Source organism: Triticum aestivum, chromosome 6B (genome assembly GCF_018294505.1).
Source record: "Triticum aestivum cultivar Chinese Spring chromosome 6B, IWGSC CS RefSeq v2.1, whole genome shotgun sequence".
Classification (NCBI taxonomy): domain Eukaryota; kingdom Viridiplantae; phylum Streptophyta; class Magnoliopsida; order Poales; family Poaceae; genus Triticum; species Triticum aestivum.
In genome coordinates this window covers 85,937,474-85,956,760 of record NC_057810.1, presented here as the reverse complement: position 1 = coordinate 85,956,760, position 19,287 = coordinate 85,937,474, and the positions used below count along the sequence as shown (strand labels likewise).

General features: G+C 44.2%; 1 long non-coding RNA gene across 5 annotated transcripts; it reads left to right on the top strand.

Annotated features, from left to right (window-relative positions):
* The first annotated feature begins 14,327 nt into the window (after positions 1-14,327).
* Positions 14,328-16,810, top strand: LOC123133591 (uncharacterized). Of its 5 annotated transcripts, XR_006465313.1 has the most exons (4): positions 14,328-14,707; positions 14,820-15,389; positions 15,484-15,945; positions 16,015-16,810. It is a non-coding gene; the product is annotated as an uncharacterized lncRNA (long non-coding RNA). The 5 variants fall into 5 exon arrangements; XR_006465314.1 differs by lacking the exon at positions 14,820-15,389; XR_006465312.1 differs by having other exon boundaries at positions 14,328-14,820.
* Positions 16,811-19,287: the final 2,477 nt, after the last annotated feature.

Genomic DNA, 19,287 nt, shown 5'->3' with positions numbered 1-19,287 from the left:
TAAAATCGGTTATTTTGTTTCCTAATTAATGTGATTGAGCAATTTAAGATAAGGTTAATTATTTTAGATTTGATATTTAGAGATTGATCGTGATTGATTCTTTCACATAAAGACATTACTAAAAATAACTTGCACCAGCATGGAAAGTTATGATCCGTTAAGATTTTTTTCGTTGTGTGAGAGGGTGACGCGAAACTAAACTGGTGGGGTGGGGGAGGGACGAAAAAAAACCAGCGAAATAAAACGGGTGGGAGGTGGGAGGAAGTACCAAAGAAGTACCAAAAAAGACCAGGTGAGGTGGGACGAAAATAAAACCCGGAACGCGACCTACCAACTGAGACATTAGTAGTAGAGATGAATACACTATCACTAATCATTATCTTTGATGTTATTCTAAAGAAATAATACAAGTAATGATTTTCAAGTATTCAACTGTCCTGGCTCGTTGAAATACCAACCAATGATTTATATGTCGAAGTTAATATCTTTAGAATACCAACCAGTGATTTACGTGACCATATAAATGTAGCTTCAAGGGTGCAGGCATAATCTATCACGCGTGAGTCAAATTAGTTACAACCAATAAAAATGAAATGATCATAACCACAGTGAAATTAAGTACCTCGTGGGATGACCTTTAAAAAATATTACAATGCTTTAGTTTGGGCTTCAGCAGGAAACTGGAATATAGCAAACATACACAGGCTCCCCTATCTGTTATATAGAACAGTTCAAAGATGGATGCTTATAGGACCGACTGGCATAAATAAGCAAATTGATGGCCTACTACCGATAACATGATGATGCTAATTGGCAGTCACGTACTGTACATAGGAGAGCAAAGAAAGGCAAGCCTCGCAACAATCTTGCAAAGCATAGTCGTAGTAGACTGCAGCGAGGGGTGCAAAATGAACATCAGAATGCACAGCATGTGGAAGAGATTTTTTTCCTTTGTTTGATGACCGCTTGTGTGTTTGCCGTGCGATGCACCGGACGGTTCGGATACGGCGCTGCTGCATAGTATGTTAAAAAAGTTTCTAGAAAAAGAAAAAGCTAACTCACGCAGACTCCTGTCACTACCTCACGCAGACTGTAAATTGGAACCGGAAGCAATAGCTCTCCAGGCACGCAATGCAGAGTATAACCCCAAGGTAAAATCATTATTCTAATGCATTCTTCAGGATGTTTGCTTTTTCTCTTATTGGGCTTGTGATGCTATAGTTCCAAAAAACATCCAAATTTTATCACTTTGCTAGCATCCTTTGTGAATCCTGCTGTGTAGACGGTGGATCGCCTGGTAAAAGAGTAGAGACTTTGTACATGGGTTCTTTTGTGTACCCTTCTGAATTTGTGCTCATTCGCTGAGAAAATAGAGAACAATAGCTTACTAAATAGTTTTGATCCAATGGTGAGTTGAGACTCTCTACCTGACCACCTTTTCGGCTTTAGCATGAGGTAAGGTTATTCAAACATGTAAACGGTCAACTAATAAGCTGAAGGGTTATACCACACAAAAGTTATTATACGTGGACGCTTTACGACAATCAAATAGTGAACTTAGGGAATCTACAACTAAAGCATGCTTGACATCCACCTTAACAAATTTTAGACATGTAAGCACAAAAAAAAGCATACAAGACTACTGATTAGTCCTTGCATACTGGTATGTTGTACACTCTAGGGGACCCCCTAAAGGGACATATTTCAAATGTAAGTTTTAGAAAATAAAAAGGAGGCAATTATTATTGGTTAACCCTACACCTACCTATGGAACGAATGTGCTGTATTATATGTCTCTGTACAAGCATGGTTAGTTCTCAAGTGCACATAAAAATTCTGACTTGGATGAAAACATGCAGCTAAGAAAAAGAAAAGGAACAAGTTATGACTTAGGAACAACAGATTGCAGAAAAGACCAATGCATTCTCAAATTATTTGCTCCTTCTGAGCTAAAAACTCCCTGCGGAGCAAATGGTCGAGCTGGCCGTAGGAAGGAACACACTAAAACATGTCAAGAAAAGTGCATTGGTAAAAACAAAACAAAAAGAAAATATAGGAACAACCAGGACGAGGTTAATGGTTTGGGAGCTGAGAGAGTTGATGGGAGGGACAACCGGAGAAGGAAACCTAGCAGAAATTTGCATCTGCTTTTCCAAGATGATGTGCTGCTCGGTGGATGATCATCATCATGCATCCAATGTAAAGGTCCTTGATCCTTATATGCATTCAATTTCTGCAAGTTCAAAAGGTAGTTCTATATAATCACTAAACAGAGGCACTAACGTGATACTGAATTTGTAGAATAAGTGCAGACCCTTTGTTGAGTCCTCTGCAATCTCAATACTCTGGATCCAACTAAATGTTCTTGTCTTGCCCTGCAAATATATACATGATTCAGTCTATTTTCAGAAATTAGGATTTCTATTTTCTATGCGATCCACATAGAACATGAGGAATCACCTAAGCTTAGCTGCTGTATCAGACCCAGAACATTCACTAATGCAGTTAAATATCTGTACAAATATAAAGAACATGAACTTACAACTTCATAGTTCAGTATATGGACAAAAAGACCCATGTCTAGAGATCTAGAGAGAGAGAGAGGAACTAAAGGCAAACCATGAACCACGTCCAGCTCCTTGCTCTTGCTACGATTCGTGTTCGACCCACTCCTTGAGTGCACCAACGACCTCATCCATGAGACAAGTGGGGAAAGAGAGGGGGGAGGATGATAGAGACAAACCTGAACCGCCTCAACCTTCTTGCTCCTGCTGCTCCGACCAGCAAGTCTCCCTCCACGGCCGACCCCGCCCACATTCGCCACTGCACCAACTCCGCTGCTTTCCCCGTCAAGGCAGAGCTCCTGTGCGCGTCTTGTTCGGAGGGGCTCTCCGAGGCCTCGAGGTCCTCATCAAGATCTCATCCTCCGAGTACTTCACCCCATACTTTTTGCCTACTGTTCTGTACACCTGAGTTAACATTCAGAACACAAGCCATATTAATCAAACCACCATATGCATACCCAATTAACAGAGGAAAGGGAGATTTTTATCAGTAATTCGTTATGCATGGAGAAACAAATCCACACAACCCAGAAATGAACAGCAGGAACAAATCTGCCCAGGTTCTCACAACCCGAATCTACGAACATACACGAACGGAACGGGCTACGGGAGCACGGATCAGGTCGATCCACACACCACGCATTGTCTCAGCGTGTGCACCGCATAGAAAACATGCAAGCCTCCGTCAACCATGGGAACGGCCAGCAGAATCGAGTGGAACAAACAGAGGAACATGAATTGGAGCTGCGGTATATGGGGGAAGGGCGTAGGCCGACCTGGGCCATGGACTCGGTGGGGGCGAGGATGATGCCGGTGGCGTCGACGAGGATGGCCTTGTCCGTGATGTCGTCGTAGATGGCCCGCCGGTAGTCGTAGTACTCCCACGCGCCCATCAGCTCCCACCTCGCGCCGCCCGCCCCGACGACCGCCTCCGGGGCCTCCGCCACGACCGCCGGCACGCTGGAGCCGGGCCGCCGCCGCCATGGTGGCCGAGCGCAGTGGTGGGTGTGCTGCACAGGGGTCGGCAGGTGTGGCGGCGTGGCTGTTTGAGGGACCATCTCAAATAGTGTCAAATATGTATTTTCTTAGTCCTGCTGATCTTGGTTAATTTGTAATAGCTAGACCATCATGTTTGAGGGACCATCCCAAGGGTTTGACTCCGAAGAGTGTTGCAACATGCCATGTAGCTTGGAAAACATACTAACAAGGGTTAAAATGCAAACAAAAACGTAGTGTCAGTTTACAAGAGCAAGTACTCGGAGTACTTGAAGTATAATCCAGTTAAAGTGTATTGAAACTAAGAAGAACATGCACATGACATCCACGCACCTGATCAATCTTCATGTCAAGCCAATAATCGGTAAACAAACACATGGCCAACAGAGAAAATCTGAACCAATGCTCCTGCTCCTCGTCCTTCCCGACACAATATCTACTGCTGGTTCAAGAACTTACTCCTTTAGAATGAGGACCTATTTTTTTAAAACTGAGTTTTTCACAAGCAGAAAAAAAAAAAAATATCATGTAAGATAAGAATAAAATCTACATCTTGGGAAATTAAGTATACATACAACAGAACTATGTTTCTGTGACAACAGTAGTAACTTTGTTGGGAGCTTGAATACAAATATTTGTTGGGGAACGTAGTAATTTCAAAAAAATACCTACGCACACGCAAGATCATGGTGATGGCATAGCAACGAGAGGGGAGAGTGTTGTCCACGTACCCTCGTAGACCGTAAGCGGAAGCGTTAGCACAACGCGGTTGATGTAGTCGTACGTCTTCACGATCCGGCCGATCCAAGTACCGAACGTACGGCACCTCCGAGTTCAGCACACGTTCAGCTCGATGACGATCCCCGGGCTCCGATCCAGCAAAGCTTCGGGGATGAGTTCTGTCAGCACGACGGCGTGGTGATGATGATGATGTTCTACCGGCGTAGGGCTTCGCCTAAACTCCGCGACAATATGACCGAGGTGGAATATGGTGGAGGGGGGCACCGCACACGGCTAAGGAACGATCTGTAGATCAACTTGTGTGTTATGGGGTGCCCCCTTGCCCCCGTATATAAAGGAGGGAGGGGGAGGTGCGGCCGGCCCCTTTGGGGTGCGCCTGGAGGAGTCCTACTCCCACCGGGAGTAGGACTCCCCCTCTTGCCTTGGTGGAGAAGGAAAGGGGGGAGGGGAAAGAGGAAAGGGGGGTGCCACCCCCCCTTCCTTGTCCTATTCGGACTAGGGGGGAGGGGGCGCGCGGCCTGCCCTGGCTGGCCCTCCTCTTCTCCCTCATGGCCCACTAAGGCCCATTAACCCCCGGGAGGGTTCCGGTAACCCCCCGGTGTTCCGGTAAAATCCCGTTTTCACCCGGAACCTTTTCGATGTCCAAATATAGGCTTCCAGTATATCAATCTTTATGTCTCGACCATTTCGAGACTCCTCGTCATGTCTGTGATCACATCCGGGACTCCGAACAAACTTCGGTACATCAAAACTTATAAACTCATAATAAAACTGTCATCGTAACGTTAAGCGTGCGGACCCTACGGGTTCGAGAACTATGTAGACATGACCTAGAACCATTCTCGGTCAATAACCAATAGCGGAACCTGGATGCCCATATTGGTTCCTACAGATTCTACGAAGATCTTTATCGGTCAAACCGCATAACAACATACGTTGTTCCCTTTGTCATCGGTATGTTACTTGCCCGAGATTTGATCGTCGGTATCCAATACCTAGTTCAATCTCGTTACTGGCAAGTCTCTTTACTCGTTCTGTAACACATCATCTTATTACTAACTCATTAGTTATAATGCTTGCAAGGCTTAAGTGATGAGTATTACCGAGAGGGCCCAGAGATACCTCTCCGATAATCGGAGTGACAAAACCTAATCTCGAATTATGCCAACTCAACATGTACCTTCGGAAACACCTGTAGAGCACCTTTATAATCACCCAGTTACGTTGTGACGTTTGGTAGCACACAAAGTGTTCTTCCGGTAACGTGGAGTTGCACAATCTCATAGTTGCAGGAACTTTGTATAAGTCATGAAGAAAGCAATAGCAACATACTAAACGATCAACTGCTAAGCTAACGGAATGGGTCAAGTCAATCACATCATTCTCCTAATGATGTGATCCCGTTAATCAAATGACAACTCTTTTGTCCATGGTTAGGAAACATAACCATCTTTGATAAACGAGCTAGTCAAGTAGAGGCATACTGGTGACACTATGTTTGTCTATGTATTCACACATGTATTATGTTTCCGGTTAATACAATTCTAGCATGAATAATAAACATTTATCATGATATAAGGAAATAAATAATAACTTTATTATTGCCTCTAGGGCATATTTCCTTCAGTCTCCCACTTGCACTAGAGTCAATAATCTAGTTCACATCGCTATGTGATTTAACACCAATATTCACATCTGCATGTGATTAATACCCATAGTTCACATCATCATGTGATCAACACCCAAAGGGTTTACTAGAGTCAATAATCTAGTTCACATCGCTATGTGATTAACACCCAAAAGAGTACTAAGGTATGATCAAGTTTTGCTCGTGAGAGAAGCTTAGTCAACGGGTCTGTCATATTCAGAGCCGTATGTATTTTGCAAATATTCTATGTCCACAATGCTCTGCACGGAGCTACTCTAGCTAATTGCTCCCACTTTCAATATGTATCCAGATTGAGACTTAGAGTCACCTGGATTGGTGTAAAAGCTTGCATCATTGTAACTTTTACGAGGGCTCTTTTATCACCCCCATAATCGAGAAACATCTCCTTAGTCTTCACTAAGGATATTCTTGACCCATGTCCAGTGATCTACTATTAGATCAAAATTGTATTCCTTTGCCAAGGTATACAATAGGTCTGGTTCACAGAATAGCATACTTTATAGAACCTATGACTGAGGCATAGGGAATGACTTTTCATTCTCTTTCTATTTTCTGCAATGGTCGGGTCTTGAGTCTTACTCAACTACACACCTTGTAACACAGGCAAGAACTCCTTCTTTGACTGTTCCATTTTGAACTATTTCAAAAATTTATCAAGGTATGTACTCATTGGAAAAATCTTATCAAGCGTCTTGATCTATCTATATAGATCTTGATGCTGAATGTGTAAGCAGCTTTACCGAGGTCTTTCATTGAAAAACTTTTTATTCAAGTATCCTTTTATGCTATCCAGAAATTCTATATCATTTCCAATCAACAATATGTCTTGCACATATAATATCAGAAATGCTACAGAGCTCCCACTGACTTTCTTTTAAATACAGGCTTCTTCAAAAGTCTGTATAAAACCATATGCTTTGATCAACTCATCAAAGCATATATTCCAACTCCGAGATGCTTGCACCAGTCCATAGATGGATCGCTGGAGCTTGCACAATTTGTTAGCACCTTTAGGATTGACAAAACCTTCTGGTTGCATCATATACAACTCTTCTTTAAGAAAACCATTAAGGAATGCAGTTTTGTTTATCCATTTGCCAGATTTCATAAAATGCGGCAATTGCTAACATGATTCAGACAGACTTAAGCATAGATACGAGTGAAAAACTCTCATCGTAGTCAACACCTTGAACTTGTCGAAACCTTTTGCGACAATTCTAGCTTTGTAGATAGTAACACTATTAGCGTCCGTCTTCCTCTTGAAGATCCATTTAATCTCAATGTCTCGCTGATCAATGGGCAAGTCAATCAAAGTCCATATTTTGTTTTCATACATGGATCTTATCTCAGATCTCATGGCCTCAAGCCATTTTGCGAAATCTGGGCTCTCCATCATTTCTTCATAGTTTGTAGGTTCGTCATGGTCTAGTAACATAACTTCCAGAACAGGATTACCGTACTACTCTGGTGCGGGTCTTACTCTGTAAGACCTACGAGGTTCTGTAGTAACTTAATCTGAAGCATCATAATCATCATCATTAGCTTCCTCACTAATTGGTGTAGGAATCATAGGAACTGATTTCTGTGATGAACTACTTTCCAATAAGGGAGAAGGTACAATTACCTCATCAAGTTCTACTTTCCTCCCACTCACTTCTTTCGAGAGAAACTTCTTCTCTAGAAAGGATCCATCTTAGCAACGAGTAACTTGCCTTCGGATCTGTGATAGAAGGTGTACCCAATAGTTACCTTTGGGTATTCTATGAAGACGCACTTCTCCGATTTGGGTTCGAGCTTATCAGGTGAAAACTTTTTCACATAAGCTTCACAACTCCAAACTTTAAGAAACGACAGCTTAGGTTTATTATTAAACCATAGTTCATACGGTGTCGTCTCAACGGATTTAGATGATGCCCTATTAAACGTGAATGCAGCTGTCTCTAATGCATAACCCAAAATGATAGTGGTAAACCGATAAGAGACATCATAGATCGCACCATATCCAGTAAAGTGCGGTTACGACGTTCGGACACACCATAACGTTGTGGTGTTCCAGGTGGCGTGAGCTGTGAAACTATTCCACATTGTTTTAATTGAAGACCAAACTCGTAACTCAAATATTCGTCTCCGCGATCAGATCGCAGAAACTTTATTTTCTTGTTACGACGATTTTTCCACTTCACTCTGAAATTCTTTGAACCTTTCAACTATTTCAGACTTATGTTTCATCAAGTAGATATACCCATATCTGCTCAAATCATCTGTGAAGGTCAGAAAATAACGATACTTGCCACGAGCATCAACACTCATTGGATCGCATACATCGGTATGTATTATTTCCAATAAGTCAGTAGCTCGTTCCATTATTCCGGAGAACGAAGTTTTAGTCATCTTGCCCAATAGGCACGGTTCGCAAGCATCAAATGATTCATAACCAAGTGATTCCGAAAATCCATCTTTACGGAGTTTCTTCATGCGCTTTACACCGATATGACCCAAACGGCAGTGCCACAAATAAGTTGCACTATCATTATTAACTTTGCATCTTTTGGTTTCAACATTATGAATATGTGTATCACTACGATCGAGATCCAACAAACTATTTTCATTGGGTGTATAACCATTGAAGGTTTTATTCATGTAAATAGAACAACAATTATTCTCTGACTTTAAATGAATAACCGTATTGCAATAAACATGATCAAATCATATTCATGCTCAACGCAAACGCCAAATAACATTTATTTAGGTTCTACACAAATCTCGAAAGTGTGGGGAGAGCGTGATGATGATCATATCAATCTTGGAACTATTTCCAACACACATCGTCACTTCACCCTCAACTAGTCTCTGTTTATTCTGTAACTCCTGTTTCGAGTTACTAATCTTAGCAACCGAACAAGTATCAAATACTCAGGGGTTACTATAAACACTATTAAGGTACACATCAATAACATGTATATCAAATATACCTTTGTTCACTTTGCCATCCTTCTTATCCACCAAATTTTCAAGGCATTTCCGCTTCTAGTGACCATTTTCCTTTGCAGTATAATCACTAAGTTTCAGGCTTTGGTCCAGCTTTGGGCTTCTTCGCGGGAGTGACAACTTGCTTGCCATTCTGCTTGAAGTTCCCTTTCTTTCCCTTTGCCCTTTTCTCGAAACTAGTGATCTTGTCAACCATCAACACTTGATGCTCTTTCTTGATTTCTACCTTCGTCGATTTCAACATCACGAAGAGACCGGGAAACGTCTTCGTCATCCCTTGCATACTATAGTTCATCACGAAGTTCAAGTAACTTAGTGATGGTGACTAGAGAATTCTGTCAATCACTATCTTATCTGGAAGATTAACTCCCACTTGATTCAAGCGATTGAAGTACCCAGACAATCTGAACACATGCTCACTAGTTGAGCGATTCTCCTCCATCTTTTAGCTATAGAACTTGTTGGAGACTTCAAATCTCTCAACTCGGGTATTTGCTTGAAATATTAACTTCAATTCCTGGAACATCTCATATGGTCCATGACGTTCAAAACGTCTTTGAAGTCCCGATTCTAAGCCATAAAGCATGGTGCACAAAACTACCAAGTAGTCATCATATTGAGCTAGGCAAACGTTCATAACGTGTGCATATGCTCCTGCAATAGGTTTGTCACCTAGCGGTGCATCAAGGACATAATTCTTCTGTGCAGCAATGAGGATAAACCTCAGATCACGGACCAAGTCCGCATCATTGCTACTAACATTTTTCAACACAATTTTCTCTAGGAACATATCAAAATAAACATATGAAAGCAACAACGCAAGCTATTGATCTACAACATAATTTGCAAAATACTACCAGGACTAAGTTCATGATAAATTTAAGTTCAATTAATCATATTACTTAAGAACTCCCACTTAGACAGACATCTCTCTAGTCATCTAAGTGATCACGTGATCCAAATCAACTAAACCATAACCGATCATCACGTGAGATGGAGTAGTTTTCAATGGTGAACATCACTATGTTGATCATATCTACTATATGATTCACGCTCGACCTTTCGGTCTCCGTGTTCCGAGGCCATATCTGCATATGCTAGGCTCGTCAAGTTTAACCTGAGTATTCCGCGTGTGCAAAACTGTCTTGCACCCGTTGTAGATGGACGTAGAGCTTATCACACCCGATCATCACGTGGTGTCTGGGCACGACGAACTTTGGCAATGGTGCATACTCAGGGAGAACACTTCTTGATAATTAGTGAGAGATCATCTTAAAATGCTACCGTCAATCAAAGCAAGATAAGATGCATAAAGGATAAACATCACATGCAATCAATATAAGTGATATGATATGGCCATCATCATCTTGTGCTTGTGATCTCCATCTCCGAAGCACCATCGTGATCACCATCGTCACCGGCGCGACACCTTGATCTCCATCGTAGCATCGTTGTCGTTTACGCCATCTATTGCTTCTACGACTATCGCTACCGCTTAGTGATAAAGTAAAGCAATTACAGGGCGTTTGCATTTCATACAATAAAGCGACAACCATATGGCTCCTGCCAGTTGCCGATAACTTCGGTTACAAAACATGATCATCTCATACAATAAAATATAGCATCACGTCTTGACCATATCACATCACAACATGCCCTGCAAAAACAAGTTAGACGTCCTCTACTTTGTTGTTGCAAATTTTACGTGGCTGCTACGGGCTTAGCAAGAACCGTTCTTACCTACGCATCAAAACCACAACGATAGTTTGTCAAGTTGGTGCTGTTTTAACCTTCGCAAGGACCGGGCGTAGCCACACTCGATTCAGCTAAAGTGAGAGAGACAGACACCCGCCAGCCACCTTTAAGCACGAGTGCTCGTAACGGTGAAACCAGTCTCGCGTAAGCGTACGCGTAATGTCGGTCCGGGCCGCTTCATCTCACAATACCGCCGAACCAAAGTATGACATGCTGGTAAGCAGTATGACTTGTATCGCCCACAACTCACTTGTGTTCTACTCGTGCATATAACATCAACGCATAAAACCTAGGCTCGGATGCCACTGTTGGGGAACGTAGTAATTTCAAAAAATTCCTACGCACACGCAAGATCATGGTGATGGCATAGCAACGAGAGGGGAGAGTGTTGTCCACGTACCCTCGTAGACCGTAAGCGAAAGCGTTAGCACAACGCGGTTGATGTAGTCGTACGTCTTCACGATCCGACCGATCCAAGCACCGAACGTACGGCACCTCCGAGTTCAGCACACGTTCAGCTCGATGACGATCCCCGGGCTCCGATCCAGCAAAGCTTCGGGGATGAGTTCCGTCAGCACGACGGCGTGGTGACGATGATGATGTTCTACCGGCGCAGGGCTTCGCCTAAACTCCGCGACGATATGACCGAGGTGGAATATGGTGAAGGGGGGCACCGCACACGGCTAAGGAACGATCCGTAGATCAACTTGTGTGTTATGGGGTGCCCCCTTGCCCCCGTATATAAAGGAGGGAGGGGGAGGTGCGGCCGGCCCCTTTGGGGTGCGCCTGGAGGAGTCCTACTCCCACCGGGAGTAGGACTCCCCCCTCTTGCCTTGGTGGAAGGAAGGGGAGGGAAAGGAAGGGGGCGCCGCCCCCCCCCTTCCTTGTCCTATTCGGACTAGGGGGGAGGGGCGCGCGGCCTGCCCTGGCCGGCCCTCCTCTTCTCCCTCATGGCCCACTAAGGCCCATTAACCCCCGGGAGGGTTCCGGTAACCCCCCCGGTGTTCCGGTAAAATCCCGTTTTCACCCGGAACCTTTCCGATGTCCAAATATAGGCTTCCAATATATCAATCTTTATGTCTCGACCATTTCGAGACTCCTCGTCATGTCCGTTATCACATCCGGGACTCCGAACAAACTTCGGTACATCAAAACTTATAAACTCATAATAAAACTGTCATCGTAACGTTAAGCGTGCGGACCCTACGGGTTCGAGAACTATGTAGACATGACCTAGAACCATTCTCTGTCAATAACCAATAGCGGAACCTGGATGCCCATATTGGTTCCTACATATTCTACGAAGATCTTTATCGGTCAAACCGCATAACAACATACGTTGTTCCCTTTGTCATCGGTATGTTACTTGCCCGAGATTTGATCGTCGGTATCCAATACCTAGTTCAATCTCGTTACTGGCAAGTCTCTTTACTCATTCTGTAACACATCATCTTATTACTAACTCATTAGTTATAATGCTTGCAAGGCTTAAGTGATGAGTATTACCGAGAGGGCCCAGAGATACCTCTCCGACAATCGGAGTGACAAAACCTAATCTCGAATTATGCCAACTCAACATGTACCTTCGGAAACACCTGTAGAGCACCTTTATAATCACCCAGTTACGTTGTGACGTTTGGTAGCACACAAAGTGTTCTTCCGGTAAACGTGAGTTGCACAATCTCATAGTTGCAGGAACTTTGTATAAGTCATGAAGAAAGCAATAGCAACATACAAAACGATCAAGTGCTAAGCTAACGGAATGGGTCAAGTCAATCACATCATTCTCCTAATGATGTGATTCCGTTAATCAAATGACAACTCTTTTGTCCATGGTTAGGAAACATAACCATCTTTGATAAACGAGCTAGTCAAGTAGAGGCATACTAGTGACACTATGTTTGTCTATGTATTCACACATGTATTATGTTTCCGGTTAATACAATTCTAGCATGAATAATAAACATTTATCATGATATAAGGAAATAAATAATAACTTTATTATTGCCTCTAGGGCATATTTCCTTCAATATTCATGTTGCTTGTTCCTCAAGCAAATAACATAAAATGGTTAGAAAAGTTAGGATATGTTCTATTTTCTTTGTGACATTTAAAGATATGATCATTAAAAATACATTTTTATGACCTAATCCTGTATGTATTAAAGAAACAAAACAACCCTGCTTAGTCACCAATCCTAGAACCCTATGATGAAAAATTTGACAAATAACTACAGAAACCAACTATTGTTCATGGAATTTACACCTGACATCACTATTTGGTTTTAGAATTATTTCATGAGGGCAAAGGTAGAGAATCTATGAGAATCTTTTGAGCTACTCTCAACCTTGTAAAATAGACTAATCTAATATTCAGGACTGGATCAATTTCTCTACAGAAAAAGATTTAAAACCTCCCCAAATGTAGAATGCTAGGATCTCCCCCATCAACTGCTCCTAAGAGAAGATGCCATTGAGACTCAATACTAATTAAGTAGTTCATACAAATCTAATGCAAACCAAAAACAGATGCATTGCTGACATATACAAGCATGGGGATAATGAATGGCTGGACATAATCCATCCATCGATGACTCATCCCTTGGTCTAATTACCTTCTGACGTTGAAGGGCCTGATGATGCCGGGAGCGCCGGCTCCACGGAGGACGCAGCTACTGACGCACTTGGAGGTGCACCGAGCCGCCTCAGGCGACCCCAGGTGCTTGATCTGCCCCGCTTTTCAGTTGCCTTATGCTGCTTCGGGCTGGGATGGGCGTCCTCCTCTCACCGCCGGACCGACACGCCAGCGCACCAACGCTCGCGTCGTCAGTCCTCCATCCCCCTGGGGTCTTGCCGCTTGAGGAAGAGGGTGAGAGGGGCAGGCTTGGGAAGAGAGAGGGGCTCTACCAGATTCGCCGCCGCCGCCGCCACCGCCAACGATGTCTTCGCCCGTCGTCGCCATCCTTCTCCTCCGCCGCCGAGAGTGAGAGAGAAGGTGGGGGCCGGGCGACGCCGGGATCGGGGGAGCAGATGGGGGGCAGGCGGCGCCGGGAACCGGGGAGGAGGTCGGGGGCTGGCGGCACCGAGCGGCGGCGTAGGGATCTAGCGGTGGTGGTGAGGGGACGAAGGGCGGCGGCGGTGAACGAGGGCACAAAGTTGGGCGACTGTTTCTCGCTCGAGGGCAAGAGACCTCGGTCGTACGTGCGGGTGGTTGGTTTGTGATTTTTTTCCGCTGGTTAATTTTCGCCGGTTTATTTTTGCTGGTTTGTTTTCGTTCGTGACAGATGGGTGCGACGGGAGGTTAGGCGCGTGGGGGCGGGTGTGGGACTCGATCGTGGGGTTTTTCTTGGTTTTTCGCGGGAGGTGGGAGGAAGTACCAAAGAAGTACCAAAAAAGACCGGATGAGGTGGGACGAAAATAAAACCTGGAACGCGACCTACCAACTGAGACATTAGGAGTAGAGACTTCTAATGAACGACTTGGTGAATAGTCTGCCCGGTTTATTTTCGCTGGTTTTTTTCGTCATCCTCCTGCCTCCGGTTTTTTTTCGTCTCTCTGCCTCGATCGTAAAAAAAAACAGCCTTGAGACTCCCCTCGATCTGTTTCCTCGTTCGTCAAGACTCCCCCAGCCGCTGAGCCCTTCGCCGCCTCTGAGATCCGCCGCCGCCGCCGCCCCTCTGATTCTGGCCGACGCCAACCGACTCACGCGCCGGCCGCCACCAGCGCGGCTCACCCTTGTCTCCCCAATCGATGCACAGCACCTCCTCGCCGTTCCCTCCCTGCGCGCGCCCCTGCGGCTAACCCTAGCCGCCAACTCGTGTTGCGGGCACTGAGGATGGGAGCGGGGCAGCCGCGTCGCTGAGGGGTTGGACCGGCTGGGGCGTCACCACTTGGGTGGAGAAGTAGGGGCAGCGGTGGCGCCGTGTTGGGGCGGAGGAGAAGGATGGCGACGACGGGCGAAGACATCGTTGGCGGCGGCGGCGGCGGCGAATCTGGTAGAGCCCCTTTCTCTTCCCAAGCCTGCCCCTCTCACCCTTTTCCTCAAGCGGCAAGACCCCAGGGGGATCGAGGTTGCGACGCTGACGTTATCTCCTACTCGGGATCCAGGGTGAGAATCTCGTGTCTTTCCTCTTCTTCTCTGGTGACTATGGTTTGAAGATTTGGGATCAGGCAGCTGGCCTTGGCGGGGGTCACATTGCAAGAACCGAAGCAGATGCAGTAGAGAAGCAGAAGCGACCAGTTCACTCCGTTATGAAATCTTGTTTCTGATTCTTGGATCCTGTGTAGTAGAGAAGCAGAACTCAGCGGGTATTCCTTTGGATACATTATGAGGTTGTTTCTTCTTTGTTTACTGACAGCAAGAATTGACAGCCTTTTTCTTTTGTACTTTGTCTGTCTTAATCACCTAGCTTACCTGGATTCAAGAGTATGACGGGTTTTTTTAGAGAGGAATAGAGGATGGCTGTTGGTTGTTGTACGCTGAAGGTCGTATATATTATTTGTTTGCCTCCAACGAAGCTGCAGGTCTGATCCAAGCAAGCAAGTTTGTTCTTATCTGATCCTAAAACAAATATCATGACAGAATAACGTATAAGCAATGCAGTGTACCAATATATACAAGTGCATAAGTTATTCTCCTAGCTTTTACATGCTGGGCCATTGTTAGGAACTATTCCTGTAAGCATACGCTTTTGTACAATTTTGTTTGTTAATTCCTATGTATTAGCTTTGACTTTCTTCAGCTGACGTTAATTACTTTGATCCTTTTCAGTATGCTGAAGGTTGAAAATGAGGCTGTCACTGCTGAAGATTGGCACCAGCACGGGTGTCGTTCGGCTTCGCTGCTTGATTCGGCAAGGTCCTCGCGTTCTTCTTCAAGGAGGACTTTGCACTCAAGGTAGGGGCCATCTTCAAAGCCGCCTGCCCGCTCTACGATGGCGCACTGCAAGAACGCCTCGGTCATCACCTGAATCTCATGGAGCGTGTTGCAGGCTGTGGAACGGGCTCCGCGAGGTTCGTATGTTGATGTTTGTGCTCAAAATTTTGACAATTCCACTCAAATAGCACTTCTCCAGTGTATGTATATATGCAATCTACTGCAATCTGTAATTACAAGCTCCGGGAGAGCACCGTGGCCTCTGCTATCCGTGACACGAGATAGGTCCCTTCCCTGACGTAGGCAATAGCCCCATCCCTTGCTGATACGGATAAAGACCTAAGAATCCTTTTATTGGTATGTATTTTAGATTGATTACCCCAGTGGTTTCTTTTCTTCATGTGAACTAACGATGTATCTGACCAGATTCCCCTCTCAAGCATGTACCCGATCGGTTGGAACGTGGAAACATCACAAATTCACATGTGAGTAGCGGAGAGAACAAGGTCAAGGCCATGTCCATAAGCAAGGGTAGCAAGGCATCCGGCGAGGGTGCTGGTTGCGGATGATATCGTACGGAGGTGCTGCTGCCTCCTCTGGGTGGTCGGCTGGTGGTCAAGCCATCGCCGGCGCCGGTGCCAAAGCTGTTGTACCACTTCCCCGTCGCAGGGTTCGACGCCAAGGCGGCGTACTCATTTCATGTTCCTCGTCGCGCCCCAGGGAGAACGAGTTGTTGTTCATCACCTTTACTATGCACGATGCAACACCTGGAGGTGCTGACGCCCACATCGTGCCATAGCCTCACCATCATGTACGATGCTAAAGAGGGGCTCAGGTGCAGCCCGGTTGGGGTTCGACAGTACGCTTGAACACTAAGGCCGTGAGGCTAATCAGCGGGATGCACGGGCCCCATGAGTAGCAGGACATGAGGTGTACACTACTGGAGGCGGATGCTGCTGGAAGGCTGTTGGCCGGCGGCAGCCCGAGCGGTGCCCTTAGGATGCGTTTGTCTGTGGCCAACACTAGCCAAACAAGTACATCTCTGATCTCTCTCTTTTGCTAGCTATCTCTTCTACTAAACAGCATACCTATTGTTATCTAGATGACTGGATGCACAACCACATAAGTTGTTCGACGCATGCTCTAACATGCGATGATTGATTTTATGCATCTTCTGTGAGCACTTGCTAAAATAATTAATGTCATTGATTTGGATCGCTAGCTATAACTTTTATTGTACTGTACTAATTGCTATGATAAAATCCATGTCATTGTACTGTACTAATTAGTACTCTACTATAAAGATGATAATCACATCAATCTAAGTTTACCGGGTGGTGCTTCTTTATATGTATTCAGAGAAAAGTAATAGATTTCCCTTGTAGATTTATTTTTCGTAATAGGAATGATAGCATTTTTCAGAACAGATTTAGAGAAGTAATAGATTTTCTGTTGTAGATTTATATTTCCTTTTGCGGAGTTGCAACAGTAACACACAATCGTATGCTACCAGCTGGAACAATGATGAAAAGGCTAGGAAGGAGTAGGAACTAACTTCATTTAGAAAAAAAAAAGGAAGGTTAGATTTTGCAACAGTAGCATGCAAACATATATAAAAGGGATGGCAGCATTTTTCAGAATAGTACTAATTCCAGATTTATTGACTTGCAAATCAAGTGGGTAGGCGTCTGAAAAGTCAGTGGACTAAAGATGTGCAAAGGGTTGTATACACCATGTTTTAGAAAAGATGTCTCGGAGAGTATTGAATGATGGAGTGACAAAGGTGGTGTTGGTTTTGGCCCGTGTTCCTCTTCAGACTGTGTAACCCATCTATAAAAGAAGGCAAGAATGTGGTAGTGCAAAACACATCAAGAGCAAACCGAAGATTTGTGAACGGAAAAGCATCACATTTAATTTCAATGACATAAACTACAGATCTCTTACACAATAGTTTGTGTGCAAGACAAATTACCATTAACAACCAAAGTATTATCTTGATAGCTTGAAACAAGTAGATTACCTCATGACCTTGATTCGTATTATGACCACCAAAGTATTGCTACCTTTATTGTCTTATGACAATGGCCTGTTGGTAAAGAAAGAAAGTGATCTAAGTATTTCCATGGAACAAACTACTACTTTATTCATTTCCATTCATGGAAAATGTCATTAGCAAAGATAAAGTTTACTGTTTGCTTAGGAATATTAAAGTTAGTTTTAGTTCCAATTTTGAATTTGGTATCATGCATATTACCATAAGCCTGGTTGGTTCAACCGATTTGAATTCAGCTTTAATTCCAATTTGGAATTTTGTATCATGAATATTAACAGCTGACTTACATTGAAGACCCCAACGGAGTTGGAGGTAGATCGGGTATAGAGATAAAAAAGATAAAAAAATACCTATGTATCCTAGAGAGGTGAGGGTTAAAAATATACTCCCTCCATTCCAATGAATAAGGCGCACACGCTTCCTAAAATCCAACTGTGACCATAAATTAAATATTTGCGACTTAAAAAATATACCACTGAAAACTTATTTTCAATATGAATTAAATGGTATAATTTTTATCAAATATAATCCGCATTTGGTTGGTATAATTTATCATCAAAGTTGATTTTTGAAGTGCGTGCGTGCCTTATTCATTGGATGGACGGACTGCATCTTACGAGAGGGGGGAGCAAGGTGCAAGTTGCCTTTGGGATGAAAATTTCTATTCATTACTTGCTCACTTGGAACATAAGTTAGTGGATTTTGTGACGAGAGTGAAGGTTGAGAGTGAGTGGGATGAGGGTTGGGGTTAGTCTGTTTAGTTACAACTCACTTAGAACACGAATTAGTAGATTTCGCGACAAAAGTGGCGGTCGAGAGTGAGCATGATGAGGGTTGGGGTTGGTTCAGTTAATGTTATCTGAGCCGAATAATTTTTCTACTTTAGAAAATGTGGCAAATTGCATTTCATTAGAGATGGCTTTGTAGCAAATTGCATGAGCGGGCGGTTCATATATTTTTTTTCCATCAAGTTGTATAAGTTTTTGGTTAAGATAGAAGGGTAAATGTTAGCATGCATTTTTTTTGTTACGATAGAAGGGTAAATGTATTGGTCGGTTGCTTCAAGAGTTAATAATGAACACGGTAGCGTATCGGTTGCATCTTGCATGCCAACAATGGATATCATATTTTTATTTCGTCGTAATGCACGACATTCAATAGTATGTTACAACGTGACAATGACTCAGGAGATACCAAACTTTCCTTCTTGGCTCGAGGGGTGTCACAATGACGCATGCCTCCTCCCCCTTGATGACCATGGTGGATCAACACAAACGCCGAGGGGGTGGGGGTGCTGGAGGATAGGGGCGGAGAGTGGGGCGGTTGGCGGGGGACTCCTCCTTACGCTTCATGGAGATGTACGGTGTGAAGGAGAGAGGGTTCCATAGCGATGGTGACATGGGCGCCATCCAGTTTTAAAGGATAGGGCTCCAACGAGAAAAGTTTGATGGGAAACCGAGAAGGAAGAGGGGGGGTCCAGCAAGAAAAGGGAACGATGGGTCGTTGGATGGTTTTTTTGTGTTGGGACCGTGTGTTGGAGATAACATGACAGATAGTCCAAACAACCACATTTCTCACCAACACACCAGCTAAATTAGGTGGAGACCGGACTATCTAGACGGATGAATTTTGGAAAGCCCATTGGG